Here is a 12,768-nt window from a genome sequence, read left to right on the forward strand (position 1 = left end):
TGTGTGTGTGTGCATGTGAGAGTGTATCTACATGTGTATATGTGTATGCACATGTGTGCGCCTGTGTGTCTGTACATGTGAGCGTGTCTGTGACTATGTGCTTGTGAGAGTGTGTCTGTGTGTATGAGAGCATGTCTGTGTGGTTTGTACTTGAGAGAGTGTGTCTGGGATGTGTAGGTGCATGTGAGAGTTTGCCTGTGCATCTCTGTGGGAGAGTGCGTGTACATGTAAAAGGGTGCATATGTGTGTCTGTTTGTGTGTATGTGCATGAGTAGGTGACTTTGTGTGTGAGTATGTATATGCATGCTTTTGTGTGACTGTAAGTGAGTGTAGGTGTGATTGTGTGTGAGTGTGTTTGTGGTGTGAATGCATGCATGTGTGGCTGTGTGTGTGATTGTGTGTGTGTGTGAGTGTGTGTGTGTGTGTGAGTATGTGTGTGTGTGAGTGCATGTGTATATGTGTGTATGTATGTATGTGTGTGTGCATATATGTATGTTTGTGTGAGTATGACTGTTTTGACTTTGGGTGAGGACAGGGTCATGCTTGGCCATGTTGAAATCCCTAAAATCTTATCTGGGGACCCATGTTCTCCCCAGTGGGTAAATACATTTCTCTTGAATTCCTTGTAGATTTATCAGTGACTCTCATATTTATAACCACTGGTTCTGGACTCCCCAATGACTGGAAATATCTTTGATATGTCTACTCCATAGAGCCCTATTATAATTTTACAGAGCACTATTAAATTGTCTCTCTGCCATCTTTATTCCTGATAAAGTGCTCCAGCCTGGGGCCATATGTTCTGCCGAGGCAGGAAATTCACTCCCAATTTGTTCATGGGGCGAATGAGGGTGGTGCAGGATGAGAAAAAAAATAAAACAGAGCTGGGATAAATCGCTCCAGCCCTTGTCACTGTAGCTGCCAGGTGTCTAATCCTCTGGTTTATTCAGTAGGTATTTTGCAAATGTAATGCTTTTTTGTGGCTGCCTATATTCTGTAATTCCATTCATTAAAGATTTTTATGCAGTCAGTTAAGCTTTGAAGCTTGTGCAGAGTTGGTTTGTTGCCCAAGGGCAGCTCATAGATACAACATTGTGCTAGAGACATCACAGATGATATACATCGAGCAGGTAGACCACTAATGTTTCAAACTGCTTTGTTCAGTTGTGGTGTCAATTCATTACCGAGCCTAATATTTTGTTTACAATTCATGAGACCCAGCACCCCAATGTAAGTCAACAGTAAAGAAGCTAGACAAGATTCCGAGATCTCTGTGATCCTCCAGGTCTAGCCTCTCAGGCATACTGATTTCATTCACTCCACCATTGGCGGCCGTGCCTTCAACTGCCCGAGCCCTGAGGTCTAGAACTCTCTCCCTAAAATCTCTCTCCTTCCGTTAAGATGCCCTTGATACCTAACCTCCTGGCTGCAGCTTTTGCTCCAAATGCCTCATTGTATGTGGCTTGGTGCCAAGATTTTGTCTGAAAAATCATTCCTGTGAAGCACCTTGCAATGTTTTACCACGTTATAAGTGCGTTATCAATGCATGTAGGAGGGGGCAGTGGCAAAGTGGCATTGTCACTGACTAGTATTCCAGAGACCCAGGGCAATGCTCTGGGGACCTGGGTTCAAACCCCACCATGGTAGATGGTGAAATATGAATTCAATTCAAATATCTGGAATTAAAAGCCTGATGATGACCATGATTGTTCATTAATGCCCTTTAGGGAAAGAAACCTGCTGTCCTTACCCGGTCTGGCCTACATATGACTCCAGGCCCACAGCAATGTGGTTGACTCTTAAATGCCCTCAGATGGGCAATAAATGCTGGCCAGTGATGCCCACATCCCATGAATGTGTTTTAAAAAAAAGTAGTTGATGTTTCCCAGATATCTGAAGGAAATAATGCCAAGTTATGTTGTAGCACTTAAATGAACAAACTTGCATTTAATGAAAGACTCTCTTCCTGACTCAGCGGTATTTCTGATGACTGTGATTGGATTCCCCTCTCTCCATCTGTCATAGCAGATCACAGCCCTGAATTACTTCCAGGCATATTGAACTTTTTAAGTAAGGCATGTGTTTTTTTTTTAAAAGACCTACAAGCAAAAGCTGGCTGGTAATGTAAAGTGACTACTTTCTGGAAAATTGCTAAGTGGATTATACTTGACCAACTAGTCCAGAGAGAACATGGAATGTCGCACCAAAAAAAGGTATCAAGGCTGACGTCAGACAGAAACACTTGAATGGGGGAGGTGCAATGCAAAATATTGAACTTTAATCTCCTATGGTTGCAGAGACAATGGACAATGATTACCACATCTCTGCAGAAGCCATCTCCCGTTGAGTTACATCTCAGAATGTGGAAATGGTTTGAGTTAAAAGAAAGTATATTCTGGGCAAAAAATATGTTTGTTTTCCCCTTCCAGGAATACACAGGGAAATGGGTTAAAAAGCCAGCTATAAGCCTGATTTCTGTCTTCTAGTTCTGATGTGCAAGTGTGTGCTGTGAAGGTGCTGCAGGAGAACAGCAACCAGGCATCCCTGGAGCTTGTAGATAAAAGTCTATCTCTCCTCTCTCTCTGGCTGGAGGAAGGTCAGCAAAGCCACAGTCAAAAAGGAGACAGGACAGCTCCTTCAGCTAACCTATAGAACCAAGTGTCTCCAAACCAATGGCTCAACTGCCAAAATCAGTTCTAACAGAATCACCCAATTTAATGGCTGCAATGCTTCATCATCTATTCCTAACAGACAAGGCAAAGACTAATTCGTATATTTTTAACTTTTATTTTTGGACTCAACTTCTCATTTTGGATCTGTGTGTATGTGTGTTGTGTTTTTATCATTTTCCTTTGGCTTTAGTAACTAATAAACTTACACTTTCTTTAACTCAAGAAAGCCTGGTTAACTTGCCTCCTTGTAAAATATAAATGCATTTGGACTTGGGAAAGGGTATCCACAAGGGTAGGAGTCCTTTTTAAATTAACCTTATTGCAACCAACCAAAGGGATCGAATAAAGAAAGGGGGCCAGCTCATTCCGTCTCACCTGGGAGCATAACAAAATTGGGATCACATTCAGGAAGTTAACAATTTGGGGTATCTCGTCTGGGACCATAACAAATTGGGGGACCTCTCCCAGGTTCAGTCATAACATATCCCACACATACACTCCTTGCAGGTGCAGGGGTCATTCACTGTGGCCATTTGTTGCTCTAAAATTGGCCGAAGAGAAATTCTACACCGCTGTCAAAATTTGCAGTCAACACAAAATTAGAGCCCATTGTTAAACAGAAAGAGGAAATGAAGGACTTGCATTTATATAGCAACTTTCAAGACTCCAGGACATGTCAAAGTGCTTTACAGCCAATGAAGTACTTCTTGAAGTGTAGTCACTGTTGTGATATAGAAAATGCGGCAGTCAATATACACACAGCAATGAACCACAAATAACAACGTGAATATGACCAGGTAATCTGTTTATTAGTGATGTTAATTGAAGGATAAATATTGTTCAGAACACTGTGGAGGACTCCCCTGTTCTTCTTTGAAACTGTGCCATATGATCATTTATGTCCACCTGAGAGGGCAGATGAGGCTTCAGTTTAATGCCTAACAGATAGCATCACTGACAGTGCTGTACTCCCTCAGCACTCAATGAGCAGTCAGCCTGCCTAGATTTTGTGCTCAGGTCTCTGGAGTTGGGCTTGAGTCCACAAGCTTCTGACTCAAAGGTGAAAATACTGACATAGCTGACACTTGCCATGGAGTCGAATACCTACTCTTTCTGGCCCGCAAGTAAATTTATTAAGTGTTACAATCCCAGCAAAATCCAATAATTTTTAAAAAGAAATTCAAACTTCCAATTAATAGCTGAACGGATGACACAACAAGATTTCACGTTTTAAGACCTTTACTGTAACAAACAGACTAAAAGCACCAATGTCTAAATATTATTTTTTAAAGGCAAATTATACGTTAAATTACAGAACAGAACTTTTAACACAACCGATAATACCCACTATCAGGTATATGTGACACATTTCTTAAGAAGACAGCCAATTTTCCTGAACTCAGCCCAAAATGATTCTTAGCTTCTGAGGGTTTACTTCCAATCTTTTCACTTCCTAACCTGGAAACTTTTTTACTCCAGGACTCCTTCACAGTCCAAGTTTTCCTGGAACCTTCTCTAGCTAAAGCTAGGTAAATCTTCCAGTCTTGTTTTAACTCCCCACAAATTTGGTGTTTACAATCCAAGAACAAGCTCCCACCTGCATTCTTATAAGGTGAACCATAGAAACTTTCATCCTCTAGCTGCTCTCTGCATCCCAGGCCATGAAAGACTAATGTATTTATGACATTCAATAACATATTAGGAAAGCCTATAACCCTTCCCATCTCAAAGCCCATCACCCATTGTGAATCACATGGGTCTTATACACAGGTAGAAGTGCTGATTTAGCTATTCTTTAGACTTCAACTCCATTCTATTGTGGAATTAAATGGACAGTTTAAAGCACAACTGTTACAACCACCCGTTCTCAATACTTTTTTGGGACTTTGGAGACTCACAGTCTATCCACTGTTAGCACACAGACTTCTGCCGTCGGCTTCAAGTGTAAACATTGCGTACCTTCTTCCCAGTAAAACAACGTAGGGTCCTTTTAATCTCCAACAATCAAGCCATCCGGACTTGCTGTCAGGCAGACTTCAGAATAGGTCACATGTTACCTTAAATTAAAGACACATCCCAAAACATAATCTTATAAACATCATAATTGCAACATAAGTTAAAGGGCATTCAATGGAGTGCATATCTCCACCATGTTCTGCTAACTCAACCTTATTTCAGTTACCTAGCTCTTCCTTGAGGTATTTCCCTGCCTGGTTGATGCTCTGTAACCACAAAACTGAAAAAAAAGAAATGTTTTATTAAGAGTTTCCATCTCATGAGGAGGCTTCAGGCCGATCCACAATCAATAACCTGCTCTGAAAACTCTGCTCATATATTGACAGCTGTGACAAATTTCACCACAGCAGCAGAGACAATCTACAATGTTCTAAAACAATCAACAACATTTGAAAAAGAAGTCAGTTTTCCCTGTCTCCCAATGTTAACAGATCCTTTAAAAAATATTCCAGGGTCCACATCTTCGCCAAAAAAAACTAATCAGTTTTCACTAGGGCTGTACCATTTCTGTGTACGAAGTTTCATTGAAATCTGTCTATTAGTTTTTGAGATATATCGTTTACAGACAAACAGGCTAACAAACAGGGGTGAAAACATTACCTCTGTCCAGCTTCAGTGGCGGAGGTGATTGCTTACCATTTAGCCCATTTCTGGCCCATGATTATCCTCCTGACAGTTCTGGTCTGGGCGGGTCCATGGGCCAACTCAGATCTTAGAATAAAATAGCACACCATATCTTGATCAGAACACGATGAGTAGGATCAATGGAGTGGCAACTCGCTGTACTGCGCCCCCCCGCATTGATGCCAACCCAGCCCGGTTTCCACTAAAAGGGGTGAGTTAAAACCAGGACCAGAGGATGCGAAAACAGCTAAAAGAGTGGAGGAATAGCCTGTGGAACGAGGACCGTGAGAAACTGCCAAAGTGGAGCAAGCTCCAGTGACTCACCGTCAAACTGAGAGTTAAGACTGGGCCTTGGTTTGCACCCTCATGTGAAAGAGTACATCTAATTTTACAGCACACGCACAATACGACAGAAAAGTTTCAAACTTGATCATGTACTCGGGAGCTGAACTGGGGTTTGAATCCACATCATTCTAAAACAAAAGTGAGAGAGCTACCACTGACCCAGGCTGTACACCAATGAGCATTATGCTCTGCATGTAAATGATATGCCGACTACTACTACGACAAAAAGAGCTTGCATTTATATAGCAGCTAAAATGTAGTCAAACATTGCAAGGTGCTCTGGAGAGCAGTTATCGATCAAGATTTGACAGCAAGCCAAATAAGGGCATACTGCCACATATTGATCAAAGATCTAGGTTTTAATTAACATCTCAGTAGGGAAAAGGAAAGTAGAGGGGTTTGGTGAAGAAATTCTAGTGCTTAGAGCCTATGGGTAACTGAAGGCACAGTTGCCAATCACGGAGCGATTAAAATTGGGAACGCGCAACAGGGTAGAATTGGAGAATGGCGGAGATCTTGGAGGGCCGGAGGGCTGAGGGAGGTTACAGGAATAGGGGGAGGCAAGGCCCTGGAGGATCTTGAAAGCAAGGATGAGAATTTTAATGTTGCGGCGTTGCTGGACCAGAACGTGGGTCAGTAAGCACCATGGTGATGGGTGAATGGGAATCGGTGTGAGCCTGGACAGAGGCAGCAAACTTTTGGACAGAGTCAAGTTTACAGAAGGTGCAAGTGCTATTGTACTTTATTTATAGAGTTCTTTGCAAAGACAAATATACAATCTAAATGAGTCTTTCTCTTTAACTTGGTTTTGGAAACTCTTAGCGGATTTGCTCAGATATTTGGCTTGAGCAAAAGGAAAAAAGGGATTAGTTTCAAAAAACTGGAGCTCAAATAGGCTGCCTCCCTGTCTACTTTGACATTTTTTAAAACTCAGCAACTTATATGAAAGAAAAATCCTTTAACCACATAAAACATTCCGGTTAAACTTATACTTGCGCAAAGAGTAATCAGTAACAGGCTAGTCAGGAACTTTATATCATGTTTTAATGATTAAGCCACAATTCCTGGAAGATGCTGCAATTTGTGGAGCGGGCTAGAGTCATCAAATTTGTGGCATTAAAACTTTAACTGCTTCATGACAACTTGGTGTTGCTTCACTGGCCCAGCCAGAAATCTGAAATTTTTATGCTGGGCATTTCAAAGGCCCATTCGAGAGTTTAGAAATCTCATCCCGTTTCCATGCCTCGCCCTCTCTCTATCACTGGAACTTTCTAGAGCTCTACATCTTTCCAAGATCTCTCCAATTCTGGTCTCTTGTGTGTTCCCAGTTTTCGTCGCTCCTCCATTCACTCCACAGTTGCCTGGGTCCCAAGCTCTGGAATTCTCTTCCTAAACCGCTCGGCCCCTCTAACTCGCTCTCCTTCTTTAAGACACTCCTGAAAACGGGCATTCCCAAACTGTGGGTCGTGACCCCCAGTTGGGTCACTGGACAAGCATTTTATGGTCACAAACTCCAGGACAACAGTGACAGCTGTGGAGCGGAGACTTAGATTTGGCAGTCCGAGGATTGGCTGTGAGGGCCCATTAAATGTGCATGATTTTTTTTCTCCAGTGGTAGTGGCCTAATCCAATGAGTTCTGAGGCCCAATCGCTGACACTAATAGAGCCTGTAAAATGGTAGATGTTTTAGTTGTTTTTTTGCGCCTGTATCCCCCTTGTTTGAACGTCCATCCCGCTCAAGAACTCCACCCAACCCCATCACTCCCAATTTCCACTCTGGGGTTGCACCAGCACCAAGTTTGAAACATTAAAGTGAGGTCACAGTGGAGAAAAGTTCGGGAAGCACTGCCTTAAAAGCTATCTCTTTGACCGTGCTTTTGGATACTTGTCCCAATATCTTCTTCTATAACTCATTGTTAAATGTTGTTTGGTGGCACTGCTGTGACGTTGATTGGCACATGTTACTACATTAATAGCATTGCAAAAATGCACATTGTGTTGTTGATAGTGGGTGCCTGTACAGGTGACCACCCCATCCTTCGTTGTGTGCCCTTACCTTATGCACTCAGGTCTGTTCATCTTCATTGTGGTAACCTGATTGCCTCTATCACAAGTAATAGAGTGGAGCATAACTAACGTTCGAGAATCAGACATTCACTCATAAGGAAATGGAGCGTGAAACACACCCCCACGTGTGGCAATCATTTAAAAATTTGGACCATCTCACTATATAGAATCATAGAATAGTACAGCACAGGAGGAGGGAATGAATGGATATGTGGATAAGGCAGGAAAATGGAGTTGAGGTGGGTCAACAGGGCATTGTTGAGACTACATCTAGAGTACTCTGTACAGTTTTGGTCTCCTGAGGTTTAAGGAGGGATGTATTGCTTTGGAGGTGGTTCAGGGAAGGTTCACTAGGCTGCTCCTGGGCCGAAGGGCTTTGTCTTATGAGGGAAGGCTGAGCAAGTTGGGCCTCTGCCCATTGGAGTTTAGAAGAATGAGAGGTGATCTTATTGAAAGATGCAAGGTTCTGAGGGGGCTTGATAGGGTGGATGCTGAGAGGATGTTTCCTCTCGCGCATGAATCTAGAACTAGGAGACAGAGGGCGGAATCATCCCAGACTTGCACAAAGTGCAGCAGCGGGCACGAAACAGGACGTTTTACACGACGGCCACAATGGCGGCTTTTCATGCCATATCGTCCTATTCCCACCTCATTAACAGTGCATTCCCAGAAAACACGCTGGGCTGCTGGTAGGATGGGCTCTGATTCGCCCATCGCGCCGTCACCTCAGACCATCAGTAATCCGGGCGCCATGTTTAAAGGACACCCCTGCAACATCAGAAGCTGCTGCAAAGTCATGAATTCCAAAGGGAGGAAACGTGTTGCCCCTAGATTTAGTGACGCCTCCCTTGGGCGCCTACTGGATGCAGTGGAGGCCCACCATGAAGTCCTCTACCCCCACTCTGGGGGAAGACCGGTAAGCGATGTAACAAATCCAGCATGGAAGGTGGTGGCTGTGGTGGTCAGTGCCCAATGCCCTGCAAAAGAGAACAGCCACCCAGTGTCAAAAGAGGATGAATGATTACCTCTGTTCCACCAGGGTAAATCACTCTTCTCATCACTCTCAACTCACGCACTTACAAGCCCATCACACACCCACAGGGATCTCACTCACTTGCCAGTTCAAGGGGCATCACTGTTCACTCATACACACTTCCAGCTGCCCTGTGGATCATGTCCTCATCCCATCCATAACACCGCTCACCATCCACACATGCCACGCATCCTTATCATCTGGCCTGACAGGTGTCCTGCTTACATTCTCCATCTGTATTCATGCAGGACAAGCTGGCACACAACAGAAGGGAGAGGTCACAGACAGGCGAGGGATGTCCAACACCAAGGCCCTCACAGACATTGAAAACAGAGCCATCCAGCTGGCCGGCGAGGATCTGTACCATTCCTGTGCTGACGGTGAGATCGGCGCTGCTCAACCAAGTGAGGATCCAGCAGTGCAACATCCATCAGACAACCAGGCTGTGAGTCAGTTCCCCTGCTCTGCAGCCTCCTGCCATACACTAATTATCTCTCCTTGCTTTCACAGGCACATTTGGAAGCAGCCGAGAGGGTCCATGAGCCACATCCTTGACTCAATCCCTGAAGACACCTCGGAAGAAGAATCTGATGACACCCTAATTGAAGTTCCGTCACAGCGCTCACCCATACCCTCCACCAGCGCTGAGACACACACCTCGGTGGGACATAGTTCTAGAGTAGCCTCGGGGTCACAATCTGGTGAGCACATTATCTGACTCCCAGCAGGTCAATGGAGCTGCTGCTGAACGGTCTCAGCTGCGAAAGAATGCTCACTTTTGACAAGCTTTTCCAAGTGCGTGGCCGCTTCCCTCACCATCCTATTTCCCAACCATCCCTCCAGCACCTGCTCCTAGATAGCAGTGGAGGCTGGGTCATTGAATATACTCACGGCTGAATTAGACAGGTTTTTGATTGACAAGGGAGTCAAGGGCTATGGGGAGGTGGAGAGCGGGCCGGCAGAAAAGTGGAGTTGAATCCATGATCAGATCAGCTATGATCTTATTCAATGACGGAGCAAATTTGAGGGGCCGAATGGCCTACTCCTATCTCTTAGGCTCTTATGATTTAAGAATCTGATGAGACGATAGTTCTGTTTTGCAGACTGCTAAAAGATTGTTACCAGCAAACGTCTTGGCCTGAATCTTCAGCTTGGCGAGCAGGGGCGGGCCCGAACAGTCAAAGGCCTGTTAAGGCCATTAGTTAACTAATTAAGCCTAATGGGAAAGCTGCCCGTCCAACCTTAAGGTTGGCGGCGGGGGGGACAGGCGAGGAGCCCAGGCGGCCTTCGCATTTTTCATGGAACCTCATCCACGGGCAGGATGAGGTTTCATGAAGGGTTTATAAATTAAATACATTTTTTCATGAAATTTCACTGTCACATGAGGGGACATGTCTTAATTTTTTTTTCCTCATTAAAATTTTTAAAACTTAAAGCTTATCTCTCTGAGGCACAGAGGTGCCTCAGGGAGATTTCTGCGCTTTTTTGCACGCACTCCCAACTCAGGAAACCCTCTCCCCCCTGCCCGCACAGAGAGTGCACAGCGCTTCCAGGCGAGCGTCACGCTGAGAAGGCCTTAATCGTCCCGCCCACGTAAAATTGTGGCGCGGACCCGAATGGGGGCGCCGATTGGGTCCGCGCCCTCCCGCCTCTGCACAACCCCGCCCCCAGACAGGGGAAAATTCTTTCCCTTGAGTATACTGACACCACAGTTATGTCAAAATTATAGTCTGTTTAAGTTAGACCAAGCCTGACACAGTCTCTCAGACATTGGTACAGCTCAGTCACCCTGTATGGAGAAAATTGCTACAGGTCAGAGTTTAATTGCTGGAATAATCCTTATATTGTAGAGAAATGTACCGTAAACGCTTATGCACATAATCACACTCATTTCTAATTTCTAGCCATGACTGCAGAGGGTCAGTTTAACTCTGTTTGTGTAAAGGGTAGTTATTCAAGTCAGTGCTAAAGCCAAAGGGCTGTGAAATGCCCAGTACAAAGATGAGGTGCTGCCCCTTAGCTTGCATTGAGCTTCATTGGAGCAATGCAGGAGAACAAAGACACTGAGGTTAGAGTGGGAGTGGAACAGAGAATTAAACTGGCAAGGGAGGGGTGTGCAAGGGCCTGGTCACATATTAAGGGTGCACCGTTCCTGAGCTCCCTATCACTTGCCCCTTTTGACCTTAACTTTACTCTCTCTGGGGTTTAAGAGATCCTTTGGCATGTTTTGGAGAAGATTAGTTGAATTGACCTGGTCAATGCAGGAAAAGCTACATGTAGGGAAGGAAGGTTCACTAGAGGCAGACATATTCTAGCTGCCACTCAGCAAGTAAAGGGCTTCCATTCAAAGTCAACGGGATGAAAGAAGGAACTTGCATTTTGTAGTGGCTTTCATGGCTTCAGGACACCCCAAAGTGCTTTACAGCCAATGAAATCCTTGCTAGGTCTTGGCTCTGTAGTAATGTAGGAAAGGTGACAGCCAATTGGCTCATAGCAAGCTTCCACACACAGCAATGAAAAGAAGACCATTAAATTGGCAAAGGAAGTGATGCTGCATTGAAGGATAAATATTGGCCAGAACACCGAGGTGAACTCCCTTGCTTTTTAAATAGTGCTATGCAAACTTTAATGTGAGGTGAGGTGACTAGCCTTGACATAACAGGGGATCAGGAGCAAAACACCCCACTGGGTTGGAGTCATACCTAGCACAAAGGAGGGTAGTTGTGGTTATTAGAGTCAATCATCTCAGTCCTGGGACATAACTGCAGGGTTTTGACATTCAATGGCATTACCATCACTGAATGCCCCACTATCAACATTCTGGGGGTTACCATTGACCAGAAACTCAACTGGACCAGCCATATAAATACTGTGGCTACAAGAGCAGGTCAGAGGCTAGGAATCCTGCAGTGAGTAACTCACCTCCTGACTCCCCAAAGCCTGTCCACCATATACAAGGCACAAGTCAGGAGTGTGATGGAATACTCCCCACTCGCCTGGATGAGTGCAACTCCAACAACACTCAAGAAGCTCGACACCACCCAGGACAAAGCAGCCCGCTTGATTGGCACCCCATCCACAAACATCCATTCTCTCCACCACCAACACACAGTAGCAGCAGTGTGTACCATCTACAACACAAAAACAAAAATACCTGGAAAAACTCAGCAGGTCTGACAACATCTGCGGAGAGGAATACAGTTAATGTTTCGCGTCTGAATGACTCTTCATCAAGTTGCACTGCAGGAACTGACCGAAGCTCCTTAGATAGCACCTTCCAAACCCAGGACCAATACCATCTTGAAGGACAAGGTGTGAGAATGGATGTTATTTTTTAAAGCTCTTGGGGTATTTTGTACTATTCTGTAAATAAGGCTGGGCGTCTGCGCATGTGTGTGAATTAATTAAGCCGGGCAGGAGGTTGATAGGAGTCAGTTTGGAAACATGAAGACGTTAAAAGTGTTGAGTTTGAGGTATAATAAAATAGGTTAGATCTGACATTTGCGTTTTCAGATAAATTCGGAGGTTGCTGAATTTCAAAAGAAAATCAAAGGTGAAAGGGAAATGTTTGCATCTTGCAGGTGTCCATAGGTAAATACTAGTGTGAAAATTATATTTTTATTGACCCAAAAGCAAAGACAAGATGGAAACATGAAAGATCTCATATTTGGAAGGGTTTGAGTTTCAAAGAGGTGTGAGAACATTGGGACTGAGATGAAAGGGGAAAAGGTATATTAAAACTAGTTGTGGATAGCTGTTGAGGTAGAGAGAGCTAAAGATAGCTATTGAGCTAGATAGCTGTTGAGCCATTTAGCTGGAGCTGTTTTGAACTGTCTTGGGCTGAAGCAAGCAATTTGATTGTGAAATGAATTCCATAGCAAAGTGGAATAGGATACAGGTCATGTGGTACACCTGTATTGAAGTTACAGCAGTCTGCCTTGTGTGATATTACTGGATTCCATATTTAAATATCTATAAGGGAGTGTTGCCTGGAAAGTGGTTACTTATGGA

The 12,768-nt window shown here is 44.3% G+C and overlaps 1 long non-coding RNA gene across 1 annotated transcript; it reads right to left on the reverse strand.

Annotated features, from left to right (window-relative positions):
• Positions 1-3,460: 3,460 nt before the first annotated feature.
• Positions 3,461-4,909, reverse strand: LOC144681402 (uncharacterized). The gene is made up of 2 exons (XR_013576782.1): positions 4,841-4,909; positions 3,461-3,776 (listed from the first exon to the last, which is right to left on the reverse strand). It is a non-coding gene; the product is annotated as an uncharacterized LOC144681402 (long non-coding RNA).
• Between the last annotated feature and the right edge of the window lie 7,859 nt (positions 4,910-12,768).

Source organism: Cetorhinus maximus, chromosome 6 (genome assembly GCF_964194155.1).
Source record: "Cetorhinus maximus chromosome 6, sCetMax3.hap1.1, whole genome shotgun sequence".
Lineage (NCBI taxonomy): Eukaryota > Metazoa > Chordata > Chondrichthyes > Lamniformes > Cetorhinidae > Cetorhinus > Cetorhinus maximus.